This window comes from Coffea arabica, chromosome 4c (genome assembly GCF_036785885.1).
Source record: "Coffea arabica cultivar ET-39 chromosome 4c, Coffea Arabica ET-39 HiFi, whole genome shotgun sequence".
NCBI classification, from domain to species: Eukaryota; Viridiplantae; Streptophyta; class Magnoliopsida; order Gentianales; family Rubiaceae; genus Coffea; species Coffea arabica.
In genome coordinates, this window is record NC_092316.1 from 27,913,692 (window position 1) to 27,928,006 (window position 14,315).

Below are 14,315 nucleotides of genomic sequence, written 5' to 3' on the forward strand. Positions count from 1 at the left end.
ACCATTAACAACAAACCGTGAAGGAAAAGAACAATTATCCATTGACACGATGGTTTTTTTTATTTTTAAATTGACATGATAGCTTTTTTTTTTTTTTTTGAAATCAGAAGATACATAACGAAACAATGGTTCTTGACATCGATTATGATGAGGATGGCATATAATAAGGATAATCCTAAATCTTAAATTTTGTAAAAGAAAAGATAAATAACTGATTAAGTTGTTAGTTAAAATGTGAAATAGGTGAGGCATTTGATTGGAAGGAGAGTTGGATTGAGTTATAAACTAAGAAAGTATGTAATTTAGAAGATTTTGAAAACAATATCTCCAACTTACAAAGAAAAAAGGAGGAAGAAGAGAGGGGGGATGTGAGTCATCGGATTTGGGAGGAATAAAAAGAGATCGTCGAGTGTTTCAGGAGAAGCGCTGACAGTAATTGCTGCCGGCTTAAGCCAAGTAGAAAAGAGGGTGACTTTATTTTATATATATATATATTTCTGTCAAGTATTAACGTCCCTGTAAAACCTCCCCGTGCGATTCAGAAAAATTGCATGCTTAGAGCGTTGAAAGAATGGAAACGATGTTTTGACCATATCTGATTCGACAGAGCTTGATTTCAACCATTAATAAACACAGTCAATTCTTACCAATTATTTCTTAATTTAAAAAAAATGAAAAAATGGATCAATCTTCTGTCGGGCCAGTTAACGTTGTGTTTGGCTTGGGCTCATTTGACATGGTTGTTCTGTAAAGCACGTAAAGTTTGACGCTCAACCAGATTAGTGGTGTATGATATTTCAGGCGTGCACTCTTTGTTTGCGGATGCGGATATTCTGCTGATAAAGTTCGGATATCAGAAGGGCTCCAGGCCCAAATAAACACTCATAGGAGTGCTTAAAATCCAAGGGAGGATTGCTCCCGAGTTCGGGGGTTCAGTCCGCTTCTTCTACTGAAGAAAGTCAGCTGCTCCCGGTGGAGCTGGTATCATCCGCACCTTCATCTGACTCCGACAGGGTTCCCTTAAGCTCCTCGACTGCCTTGAACAGCAGGTCCAATTCGTGAATGAATCGATGGCTCCCCATGCGAAGTACGAAGTACATGCCGAGTAGCACCACGTGCTCCATGCCGCAGTCCCTCACGACCCTGAAGAATCCGGTCATGTCCCTCATGTTTGCCATTTTTTCCTAACCTTCAAAACGCACCGTATCGAGCAGTTCACTAGAATGGGTGTGTCGAGCAAGGAATGCCACGTATTTATCTTTGTCTCACTCTGCCACGTGTCGAGCATCGCGGCCACCAGGCCGGGGACGCGTGTCGTCCATCCCGACCATAGCGGGAGTATTCAAAATTCGATCTCTGACGTGGGCGGGAAAATTTCAAATTGAATTTCATTTTAATTTTAAATTCGAATTGCAACAGTGCCACCGGGCACTATGCTACTCCACCCACTGGCACTGTGCATCAGTGCGGGGCCGGGCTCTCCCGAGCGGCCAGTGGCCTTCGGCCACATGGCAAGAAAGTACAGCGGCCCACGTTCCACTATATTACCGAAATGCCATTGGGTTGAATTGATCTCAACCGTCCAATACGTGACCTCACCGAATACGTCCTGGAAGTTGGGCTTACGCTGATCACTGGGCTCACAGTCCAGAACAATGAATATGCCCAATATGCCGTCGATGGGCCCACTACGGTGGGTCCCATGTCCGTCATCCATCAAGGCAGCATCACTGCCGATCAGCACGCTTCCGTCAATGTTAATGGAAGTGACCCTGCATTTGTTTTCATATCTACCCCCGTCCCTGGCCTAGTTCCGAGAGCTTCATATAATCGTACCACACGGCCTCACAAGCTACGCCTTCATCAAGATCGAATGTCTCGTCTATCATCCCGCTTTGCGCAAAGGGTCGCTTCCTGCCTCGCAGGAACAGCCTTGCTCTCCTTTCGAAATTGGGGCCTGCACTCGATGCACCACCGGTGCTGCTGAACAGCCTCTTCCTTCGAGTGATGGGTTTGAGAGGAGTGCCGGGACCAGCATACCTCTTCGTTCCTCGACTTCCCATTCTTTCTATCGGATGAAATGTGACATCCCTTCTGCTAATTATAAGACAATTTATATCACGTATTTTCACCATTATGCCGGCACCACTATTAGGTCTTATGTGTTTATTAACATATCTAGTCTATGTGCGAATGTCATGGCTTTCCAATTGAGTTTCAATTGTTGACGTGGCATCTTCTGATTGGCCAATTGATGGTAGTCCTCCATTGATTGGGATAATGAATTGAATTGAGGATAAAATCGAGATTTCACGCCTTAATGAATAGGTAGGGTTCCTGAGAGTCTTCGCTTGCGCCGCTTGTTCTACCGGTCTCCTCACCCCTTTTTCCAAAACCCCTCTATTTCCTTTTGTCTCATCTCATCTGAGAGTATGACTGACCGCTTCCATTCCTTCCATGGATTTCCTCCATTTTTTTCTCTAAAAAAAAGAAAAGAAACAGACTAACAGCACACCATTTCTATTCTCCCTTTCTTCTTCATTTTTCCCCTCTTTTAAAGATTATTCGAAAAAATGACGCTCAAAACCCACCTTTTATTCTCTCTCTTTTTTTGTTCTTTTTGTTTCCTTATCTTGAGATAGGAGAACCTCGAAGATTTGGTTGATCTTGATTGCTCAACTGCTCACATTTGGATTTTCTTTTTCTGTTTCTGATCTCCATCCCTTTTCCTCATAAACCTATGATTTTTTTCCTTTTCTCTACACAGAAAAATTTCTATTTTCTCTCAATTATTTTTCTCTTTATTGAGACATGATTACTTTGGAGATCTTTCTTATCTAATTTATTTTCGATCCGCTGATCTCGCCATTTTTTAGTTTTAAAATTTTCCTTTATTTTGACTGATTTTCTTTATTCTCTAATCAATTTCATGTTTGTTTCAGGGTGCAAGTTTAAGGTTTGCATTTTATTATCTAGTATCTTCTGTGAGGACTCGTAAAAAAAAACTATTATTTTATGCCTAATTTATGGCTTAATAAATTATTTAATTAGATTTTTGCCACGAGGAATATTTTCTAGTCTTATTAGACCTAAATACATGGTAATATAACTTCGTTATATTTTTAAAGAGACTCGTTTCAAGAATTAATTTCCTGGAGTGCGTTTAGTAAAAATAGTGAATAGTACTTGGAGATTTTATCTGCGTAGTAGCACAATAAGCTTGGAATATTGGAGACTTGTACTATGGTCCTAAAATAGGTAATCTTATGAATAAATACTCAAGTGATAGTTAGTAGTGCAATCGTTATAAGAAATTCTCGGAGGTTTCGCGTTATAGCGTTAAAAATTGACGGTACGCGTCTTCGCACGCGCGACTTTATTTGAGGGACTTTAGACCCTTATTTCGGGACAATTAAAAGTAAATAATATTTACATGAATATAAATGCATTGGAGGTTCAGTGCACTAGTGAACCAAACATGCGAGAAAATCGAGCCCCAAAACGTGCCAAACAAGCCCTAATGAGGGTTGACTTTGGAGTGAATGTGCACCACTCATTTAATCTTCTCTTGGAAGCTAACTTTGATCAAAATTCACTCCTTCTTCTCTCACCAAGCAGCCGGCCAACCTTCCCTCTCTCTCACTCTCTTGCTTCACAAATTCCTTCATCAAATCAACCCAAAACTTCAACCAATCTTCACCAAACTTGAAGATCATCTAGCAAACTACTTGGAGGTTGGATTTAGCTAACTAAAGGGCTGCATTTCACGGTTTCTTGGAGCTCTTGAGGACCAAAAATTTCTGGGTTAAGGCACTAAGGAGGTATAACTTCATCCTACACCTTAAACTTGGATTATGATGGTAGAAATGCATCTTTAAGTTATTGCATGTGTATGGATGGCTTGATATAGTTGGAAATTGTGAAAGTGGGCTCTTTGAATTCCCACACTTGGGTTGTTGTTGCTGATTAGAGGATTAATGTTGGATTTAATGGTAGTTTAGTGGTTAAAATGATGGATTTATGGAGTATTATTGTTGGAAACTCAAAGTTGAGGTCATGACAAAAAATTTCCGAAACTGCCCCTGTTTTGTTCGGCCATGATAAGGCCCATTTTTGGAGATTTATTGGCGTGAACCTGATGTTTATATGTTATATTATATGTGCAAAAATTTTCGTTGGAAAACATTAACGTTTGGATGGGCAAATGAATTTATTCGTGGACTATGCAAGCTGGAAAGTTATTTTCGGGTAACCCTGTCCAGCGGTAGCATTTTGACCATAACTCTGTCCTCGGGTGTCGAAATCAAGTGCCGTCGGTGGCGTTTGAAACTAGACATTCCTGGCTTTAATTTGAGATAAATTCACGTTCTGATTCTTTGTGAGTGAGCCGAACCAAACGTTTTAAGATAGCTGTCCTGTCTCTCGGATTTGCTGGAATGGTTTGTAGAGGCAGCAACTTGAGGCTCAATTTCGAGCTGGTTGCTTGCCAAATTTCAGAACATTTCTTCTGTGAACTTTTAGTCCTATGAATGTATTTTCTAACGCCATAAACCATGCCTCATTCCGGGTTAAATTGATTGAGTTGTGACTAAAACAAGAGGACTGTCCTGTTTTGGAAAAACGTAATATTTGGACTGATTGGGACAAAAACTTGGGAGTGATCTTATTAATTGAAATTTTGATGCTAAACCATTACCAAAGGTATCATGGATGTATCTTAGACCTTTATTTCACCAATGAACCATGGATGGATAGCTTTCTTGGTTAAACGATTTGAATTGGGAAATGAAAGTCAAAAGGCAGATTGCCTTAGAATTTTTCCTGAACTTTGGTTGACTAATTAACTATCTTTCCGAAGGTATTCTTCCCTGAAATTTGATAGAACGGTACCTTTCATATAGGAGTAAAATACTGCCAATTTTGGTACCAATCCAAGTTCGTTTCGATACCTAATTAAATTTCTAGTGTTGGAGGTTCAAATCTGGAAATTCTTCTCCAGTCTTGAATTTCCCCAATTTCGAGCTACCGTATCTCGGTACTCGAAACTCCGATTCTTGATCCGCTTGCTTTTCTATAAACCTCACTTGCAACACTACTTGAGTTACGAATTTCAGAGGCCGGTTCGCAACGTGTGAATCGTGCCGAATTTTCAAAGTTGGCCGAAATCCAACTTAATTCTGCCTTGTACGCCGAGTCTGTACCTTCAAGCTCATTTTTGAGTACTTTTCACTTAGATTCATGGAAAGGTGTCTTCTAAGAACTTTTAACAATTTCCAAAAGGTTTCCAACGGTATAAAGTTTTCCAGTTTTGGGCTTATATCGAGAGAGATTCGAATTTTCAAAGATTTAGGATAAAACTGAAATTTCTCAATTTTCAAGGCAAAGGATTTTTTCCAAAACTCTTAATTCTCTTAGTATTATTCAAACGTTTTGCCCTCGATTTTCATGATAAAAACTCAAATAATATTTTACATAATAAAAGGCAAGTTGAACCTCGATTTACGAGTAATTGAGGTTCCTTTTGTGAAATAATCTTTAGATTGTACTAGTGTACAATCTTCCTTGATAATTGGATTATTGAGTGATTATCCACTATTAATTGCCAGGCGCACAAGGAGACCTTCAAGAGGATCTCACAGTGGACACTTGAATTCCCAGAAAATAATTCTTATTGAATTGCTCGGTGAGTGTCAAGTGTGTGAATCTTTGATACTTGCTTATTTGTGGTAATTGTTGGAAGTTTTAAAAATAAGGGCGGGTGCGTACTTTATCGCACCCGTTCTAATTTCAAATGAATGATTGAAATGTATTGAATGAATGAATGAAATACAATGTTATGTTATGATTACATATGTCGTTGGAGTGAACCTCCTTGACTTTCAAATGAATGGGGGACGCCCAAACTCATAGGCCGACCTTAGACTCGAGCCGGCAATGGGCTTGGTCGGGGACTTGGGCGAGCCATGAGATATATATAAGCTCGACCTAATGAGAGGTCTTGCTTGGCATACTCGTGGAGTATCACCTTATAAATGACTTGTGGGCCCTTGAGGTGTACGGTGGACGGAGGGAAGTAAGTGGTGATCTACGGAAATGGAAATACTGACCCGGTTGACAGGAGGGTCAACGCGGGAAGGTATATGAATGACATCGGCAGAGCAAGTGGAACTTAGCTCCTGAGAGCTACTATATCCTTGAATTGTTTCTGATTACTTTTCCTGTTCGAATGATTGATTATTGAAAGGACATGATTTTATTTATAAAATTTGGGATTGCTATTTGAACAAAGTGCTTGCATGTGTGTTCTTGGCCTCACGAGCGTTTAGCTCACCCTATAGTTTTGTTTTCCTTAACAGGACTGAATCTCGGAGAAGTTTGGAGAAACCCTTCGCTGTACTTTTGTTTTAAGGTTTCTATTATTTGTGGCTATGTCCTTTGTTGGGATTGTACTTTTGGAATTGATGTGTAACTTTTGGGCCTGACGTATATTTCGGATTTAAGTTGTATCTTGAACGCCCTATCTATGGGTGGGGTAATGGATGATTTTATGCTTGAACGCTTCCGCATTATTTGTATTCATGTTGCTCTCTTTGAAGTGTTTAGTTCGGTTTTAAATTGAATGGAATTGCTTGAGTCCTGGCGAGAGCTGGGCAGGCGTCCGCGGACACCCTTTGGTTCGCCTTAGGGAGATGTGGGGCGTCACATCTTCAATCTCTACAGAACCCGTTAGATAAGAGATCTCACATAATGTTTATTTTTCTCATGGCTTTTTTGACTATGATTATTTTGTTCTTATGGAATTTTTTGTGATTATATCAGGTAAAAAAAACATAAGGAAGGCCACTGAAGGAGGAATTACAGTTAGTTTCTTGCCCATTCATTTTTTTGGGTTATTTGGCTGTGATAATATAGTGTTTTTTTTTACTCGTTTCTTCCTTCAACTATAATATGAGAAAATCCAATATTGTTCATACTGGTATCAACTATTTTTTTTGTTAGAAAAGTTATGGATCTAAAGCTTCGTTCCAACCATATTTATTTGTTGCCCCCATCCTCCTTTCTGAGCGCATATTATATTAGAGATGAAAAATAATCATTATAGGGTTTTCTTTTGTATGGAATAAAATTTGATCATATTTCTCCCAAGGACGGCTTTAAGGTATCCTGCAATTTGGGGCTCTCTTTCTGGAAAATTTTGTTTATTGCATGTGAATTAATTTCCTCGATCTCTTTTTTTTTCATCTTTTGGTTGGCAGTGATCTCTCCATACCTTTGCTACTGGTTTTATTGGTCTAAGTTTTAATAGTTCTCATCGAGTTGTATTTATATTTACTTAGTTTGCTTTTATTTTTTGCCGTTTCTTTGAGAGCCCTTATACAAACTTATGGTTTGTGTGATTTGCTGGTTTACTTTCAGCTACTACATTTCTCATTGTTTTTGGATAATTGTTTAATAACCATCTATTTTACTTATTTGTTTTCAGGTTCTCTTTGTGAACTCTTTACCCTTTCTTCCATATTTTTCTTGCACGATGGGGTGGAATAGTTGCAAGCTATCAGAATGTATCACTTCAAGAGGTGGAAACATTTTCAATTCTGATATTTTTGTACCTGAGCACAAGAATGTATAGCAGGTCTGTTGCTCTATCATGTACTTAATTGTATTTTAGCACATTTCAATTCCAAGTAAATAAGCTCATTTTATGCTTTCTTCTTTTGGAATATTTGGCTTATGTTTGAGGTACTATTTGGGTAGGTTTAGCTTGAAGTTATAGTCCCTTTTGTGATTTGTCCCTCATCCTTCAACTGGTGGATTATGTTTATTAGATTTAATGACGCATGGTTTCTTTTTTTCATTAACAAGACCTTTGTTCTTCTGATCTTTTGCCTCTTAGAAAAGTATTTTGTGTCACTGATATTTTTTTATCTGATTTGCATTTTGATGTTATTGCCTTTGTAGGAAGGAAGATGACAGCACCTACCTTTCATTCTTTTCTGTTCTGTAGAGGTATATTCTTTTGAAGCTTTTTTTTAACTATTTTTGGCTGATAAGAATGTTCTTTTGATTTTTGTTTCTCAAGTCTCAAATCTTTTGAATTTTTTTTGTCTTACCATTATTTTTGTAGGAAGCAAGAGGAATTTATCACTGTCTGAAAAAAAAAACATTTTTTGAGTAAATAGACTCGTCAAAAAAGAACACTGGATATTCAAATACTATCTGAGTAGCAGTATGAGTTATTAATCAAGGCGCTCATACCTAATGACCTCAATTTTTGTGATTTATCCCTTTTGAGAATTGGTGACTTCATGTTAGTGTTTCTCTCGCGTTTTAGATTGTGGTCAAGTATTGGTTGTTTTATAACGATTATAGAAGAATCAGGTTTTAGATTTAGAAAGGCTTTTTTTCAATAACATAATTCTACTAAATCTACTACGTTGTTTGGAGATGTGGCAAAATTATCATATCACATTGTTTGGAAATTTTCTTGTGTTGTTATAAGAAGAGCGAAAAATTTTCAGAAAATGCTGATTTATTCTTATAAACATTTTCCTTTTTGACTTATCAGATGTTACCAGAATTCTTATGTAATTCTACGTGTCCTTTTATGTAGTACATTGCATTTGGATCCATTTGCTTAAGGTGGTCCGAACCCTTTCATGTATTCACCTATGATGCAACAAAAAAAGTATTTTTGGTCCTTAATTGTTGCTAGTGTAAGGTTTAGGTCCTTTGTTTAGGTTTTAGATTTAGAAGCCTTTTTCTAATAACATAGTTCTCCTGTATCTGCTACATTGTTTGGAAATGTGGTAGAATTATCATATCACATTGTTTGGAAACTTTCTTATGTTGTTATAGGAACCACGAAAAGTTTTCAGAAAATTCTGATTTATTCTTGTAAATATTTTCCTTTTTGACTTATCAGATATTACCAGATTTCTTATGTAGTTCTACGTGTCCTTTTATGTAGTAGATTGCATTTTGATCCATTTGCTTAAGGTGGTCTGAACCCTTTCATGTATTCACCTATGATGCAGCAAAAGTAACTTTGAAGGTTTTTTTGGTCCTTAATTGTTTGCTATTGTAAGTTTTAGGTCCTTTGTATCTGTTTAGATTACAAACTATTTATTTACTTCAAAAAGTGGCTTAGGGACGATGTTTTGTCCTATTGCATCAATGTGATTTGGATGTGAAATTTTGAAACAAAAATTAGGTGTTTAGTGCTTAATTCCTATTGTTTTACTTCTTTTTTGCGATTTAACATATGCTATGCTAGATTTGATGGTGTAGCATAAGAATTTTAACTATATTTATTTTCTACTAAATCCCAGATGTTTATTATGGGTTGAGATATTAAGATTTACAGCATAGTACAAAAGGATTTTGGAAATTGTTTTCTCAATGTGAATTTTATTTAGGCCCTTTTTTTGAACAAAAAAATGTTAATCTGTTTAGTGTAGATCCAAGGTTTTGTCTTCTTCATTTTTCCCCCTAATAAATTTGCTCTTGCCAGCATTTTTTATTCTAAGTCTTTGTTAGATGAAGGAAGAAATGATAAAGGAGGCTACTTTTCTTCAGTAAGCATTGATGATATGTTTTAATTTCCTTTTTTTGTGTGAACAGATTTTTTTCATTGTAACTGGCTGTAACTTTATGCTTTCTTTATCCTGTTATTGGTCTTTAAAAAAGTGAAGGGTGAAAATTTGAGACGGCATCCTATTTCCTCGAGATCCCTTTTACTTGTTTTACTTACTCCGTTTTTATTGTTTTGAGTTCTCTGTTTGAGAATCATACAACCTAATTTCTTTTTTGCAGAATTCAACTCGGACATATTATTGCTTGTACACTTGCTGTTCGGCTTGTAGTTTTGCTTGTTTCCTTTTTCTAGAGATGTTAGTCTTGTTTTTGTTTTTTCAGCTTTTGGTTATTTGTCAACCTTATTGATAGGTTGCAAGATTTACTTTTCTTTTTTTTTTATCAACTCAATAGTGGCAAGGAGAGTAAACTAATTTGTTTTCTTAGGTAATTTGTAGTTTGCCTTTTGTTGGAACTTTATTTTGGTTGGCAATGTCAACCTAGCCAGTTACCAGTGCCACTGGTAATGAAGCTATTTTTTAATTCTTTGTAATGATGATGATCCTTAAAGGATATCAATAAATCAAATTTATTGGCTTTTTGATGGTTTATTAGAGGGTGTAGTTTTATATTGCAAACTTCAATGGCATTTCTTACTGAAGTTTTCTTATTGGATTGGATGAATATTTTGTCAATGTCGTGAACTTTACTTTTTTTATTTCATTCGGTAAAACAATAGTTGAACTCTAAAGCCATCGTTTTGTTACAAAATAAAATGGGTATATTTGATGTCCTTTTTGTAACTATTGCAAAGATTTTGATACATCTTATGTAACTTTTTATAATTAATTTTTTAATTTGAATAACTGAATGTTTCTGGGCAAGCTTGAAAATTACACCGCGCATCGCGTGGTGTTCTCCTCCTAGTTTTTCTTTAAAACGTGGCCAGCATTATCGTGTTTTTAAACAAGCTAACCTCAAAGCAGTTCACTTCTTCAATCTATAATGGCTATTTGTGAGTTTGGGATAGAAAAGAAAATATGGGAAATGTTAAGTTATGAAAGAAAAGAAAGGAAAAAAATAAGTCTTATGTTATTTGGGAGTTTTAAGAAAGAAATGGAAGTATTTTAGACATACATGTCATTAAAATTTCTTTCAATAGCCATCTAAGGACAAAATCGGCATTTAAAAAATTAGTGGGCTTTTTTTTTATTAGCAGTAGGACAAATTAGTGAGCTTATTCTATCTTTCCGTCGTTTCCTTCCCATATTTGGGTTGAAAGTTTCCTTCAATTGGTTACAAAAGTATTCCATCCTTAAAAATCTCCCGAATGACAAAAATCTTCCTCAATTTCTCACTTTCCATTTTTTTTGATGAAATCTCAACTCCCAAATCAGCTGTCAATGAAAGCAAGACAAGAGCCTAAAAATTCTTAATTTAGGGGTTCAGGAATAAATTGATTCAAATCACCTTGTTTTTGAGCCATGTTGAATGGACATGAAAGTTAATAGGTCCAAACCTCAAGAATTTGATGATAATTACTTGATAATATTTTTGAACAAAATATTTTGCCCCCTTCAAAACAATCAATGAATCAAATATCCAAAAATCTTGTGTTTAGATAAGAGATTATTTAAAATATTATTTGAAATAATTACTATAACACTTATTGTAATGTGATATATATGATATAAAAAAAGTGATTAGAAAGATCAAAATGTGTTTGTAATGCCAGAAAATAAATTTTTGACAAATAATTCCTATCCAAAACACACTTAATTGCCCGCAATAGTTTAAGACACAGCGAAAATTTTGTGTTCTATCTCAATTAGAGTATACATAAAAAGGCACAAAAAGTACAAAGATAAGTATGCCGAATAATTTGCATTGACTTTGTAGCCTTCAGCACCTAAGGTTTGTGTCAAAGACTTCATCAGGAACATGCAGTTTAAATAGACGTGTGATTTAAGGCAAGTTTGGGAGTTTAAGATAGAAAAGACAAGAAAAGAAACCCTAAGTTATGAAAGAAAAGAAAAGATGAGAAAAGAAAAGAAGAGATTATAGTGTTGTTTGAGAGTTTAAAGAAAGAAATGGAAAGATTTTAGATATATATGTCATTAAAAATTTGTTCAATAACCATTTAAGGATACAATTGGTATTTCAAAAAAAAATCTATAGTCACTCTTCCACTTTCCATCCAAATCAGCCTAAAATGGGTAGAATGTTTTTCTCTACTATAGCCTCAAAACAGATCCAACCAAATCAGCTCATTTCCCTTCTTTTCTGACACAAAGAATTTCCCAAACGGTGAAAAATTGATTCTGTTTATCACTTTCTTTTCTTTTCTGGCCAAATCTCTCCTTCCAAACGCACTACTAGTTAAAGATGGACAACAATTTTGGGTCTTTTTTATGTTTATATGATTGTTTCATACTTGTAATTATTTGGTTAATAGTACTGAATATTAGCTTCAAAGTGAAATATGGGTGAGTACATGGATTAAGTTCCTGTTTCTACAAAACTGGTTAAATTTGGTGCATAATTTTCTGTAACTGACGTATGACAAGCTTGTCATTAGATTCCTTTTTTTGGTGCCTGATGAAGTTGTAGCCACTTAATTGTCATGTGATGGTAATGGGATCGCAATTCACTTCAATTTTTGGGATAATTTCTTTTCTAGGCCGACGGACGAAGATATATCTGCTTCTTCTTCCATATTCTAATCCTAGTACTCCATTCTTCTTACAGAAAAAGGAGCTCGAAAGGCTAATTCCTAATCAAAAAAATGATAAAAAGAAACGAAACTGCATTTAGCACAAAAGATGTTATCCTTTGATCCAGTTTTCTACGGGCACTTGCATCTAACTTTAAATAAATTTTAGGGCAAAATACACTTTTACTTTCCTATGGTTTAGTAATCCTTCACATATCTCCCCTATAGTTTCAAAGTTATATAATTCTCATAATTTGAATTAAAGTGTCAAAATGACGGAAACGATTATTTGTAATGAAATTTATAAAAATGTTGAAATTACCCTTATTTAAAAACTAAAGACCAAAATATATAAATATAATATGCATGATATTCTAATCACGTATGATTTTATATTTACCATATAACCCCCTTATAATTTAGTACTTTATCATATAATCCTTTTATAGTTTTCAAAATATATACATAATCCCCCAATAGTTAATAAATTTTAATTGACTCTGTTGTGGAATGTAAATTCCATCAATTTTACACCTTAATCCAAACCATGAAAGTGTTATGTATAACTTTTGAAACCATATAGGGGTTATGCGAAAAAGCGCTAAATCATAGGAGAGTAAAGTTACTTTGCCCTAAATTCTATTGGAAACCATACTTCGGTTGCAGCATAATGGGAGTGAAGAGAAACATACTTGGATTGCTTTGATAGCTAATCCACTTCTACTCCCACTCTGACAGAATTCTATTATCCTAGATGGAGTCCCTCTCAACAAGAATTCTATCATGTAAAAACTAGAAGAAACCAACTGATCTCACTGTGAAGATTCATTTTGCAGGTTAATTATGCACCAACCTCCCATTTGGTATACATTACGGAACGGCAATGGCAATAACTATCAAATATGGCAGTGAGCTTTGATAAAACCTTAGTGGTTGTTTGGTATTTGTAATCAAAAGGAAAGGTATTAAATTTTTTTTTCTTTTTCTTTTCCTTTCCTTTCCCTTTCTTCTTCCTTCTGATAATAAACCCTAACCTCGTTCAACCACCATCACCACGACCACCGTCGCAACTCCACCATTTTAACCTAATCGAAAGTATGTTGCCAACCAAGCAGCATTAGTTACAGCTCTATCTAAACATTCAGAAACCATAAAAGGAACCTTTTTCACTGCTGTTCCCCCGTTGGTGCAATTCATGAGAAGAGGACGACGCTCGGATCTGCCCATCTGATAAGTACAACAGGTGAGCAAGATTAGAAGCATTTGACCAAGCAGCATCAGTTACATCTCTCTCTAAGCGCTGACAAACCTGTCCATTGGTCCAAGTGAACTGTGAACCATCAAAAGCAGCATCTGATAAACCCTGCACATATGTTTGTAAAGACAAATTGAAGTCTTCCATTTCATGAACACAAGAAGCAGCTCCACCTACACGTTCCTTTGAGGGAGAAACAAGTTAAAATCCTAATAACCAGCCAAGGATCCAACATGGATTCTGCCAATAACTCCATTGCAGCTCATAAATCTCTAGGACCAGTCCAAGAGCACATAGCATACACGACAGAAGAGTATAATGGCTGACTAGAAGATAAAGAGATATGAACATGCAATAGCTCATCAGCTTAGGATGAAAGTGAACAATCAATAAAACCAAATCTTGCCACCGAGAAATAGCATGAGTTCGACAAACATCAGCAGCACATCTCACTGAATCCATTCGAGACTTTTGAGTATCACCTCTAATAGTCCACACTGAAAACTTAAGAGGCATATATACATATCAACACAACATTTAAAGTGGTACTAGAAATTACTTTAATTTCTTATTAGAGTAATGGTTTACAATGCTACTTTACTTATCCCGGAATTGATCATTGTGCATGTGATGAATTTAAGATATTTTTTTTTCAATCATAAAACATCCATTTTTAAAAAGTATCCACTAGTTTATGATTCACTTTAAGGCTGAAGAGTTTTAAAACATCCTATAATTTTCAATTAACTAGTACAATAAATACTCAATCACATG

The 14,315-nt window shown here is 35.8% G+C and overlaps 1 long non-coding RNA gene across 1 annotated transcript; it reads left to right on the top strand.

Moving 5' to 3' along the window:
• The first annotated feature begins 6,764 nt into the window (after nucleotides 1–6,764).
• LOC113738725 (uncharacterized) lies at nucleotides 6,765–10,168 on the top strand. The gene is made up of 4 exons (XR_003460202.2): nucleotides 6,765–6,860; nucleotides 7,484–7,633; nucleotides 7,960–8,007; nucleotides 9,814–10,168. It is a non-coding gene; the product is annotated as an uncharacterized lncRNA (long non-coding RNA).
• The last annotated feature ends 4,147 nt before the right edge of the window (nucleotides 10,169–14,315 follow it).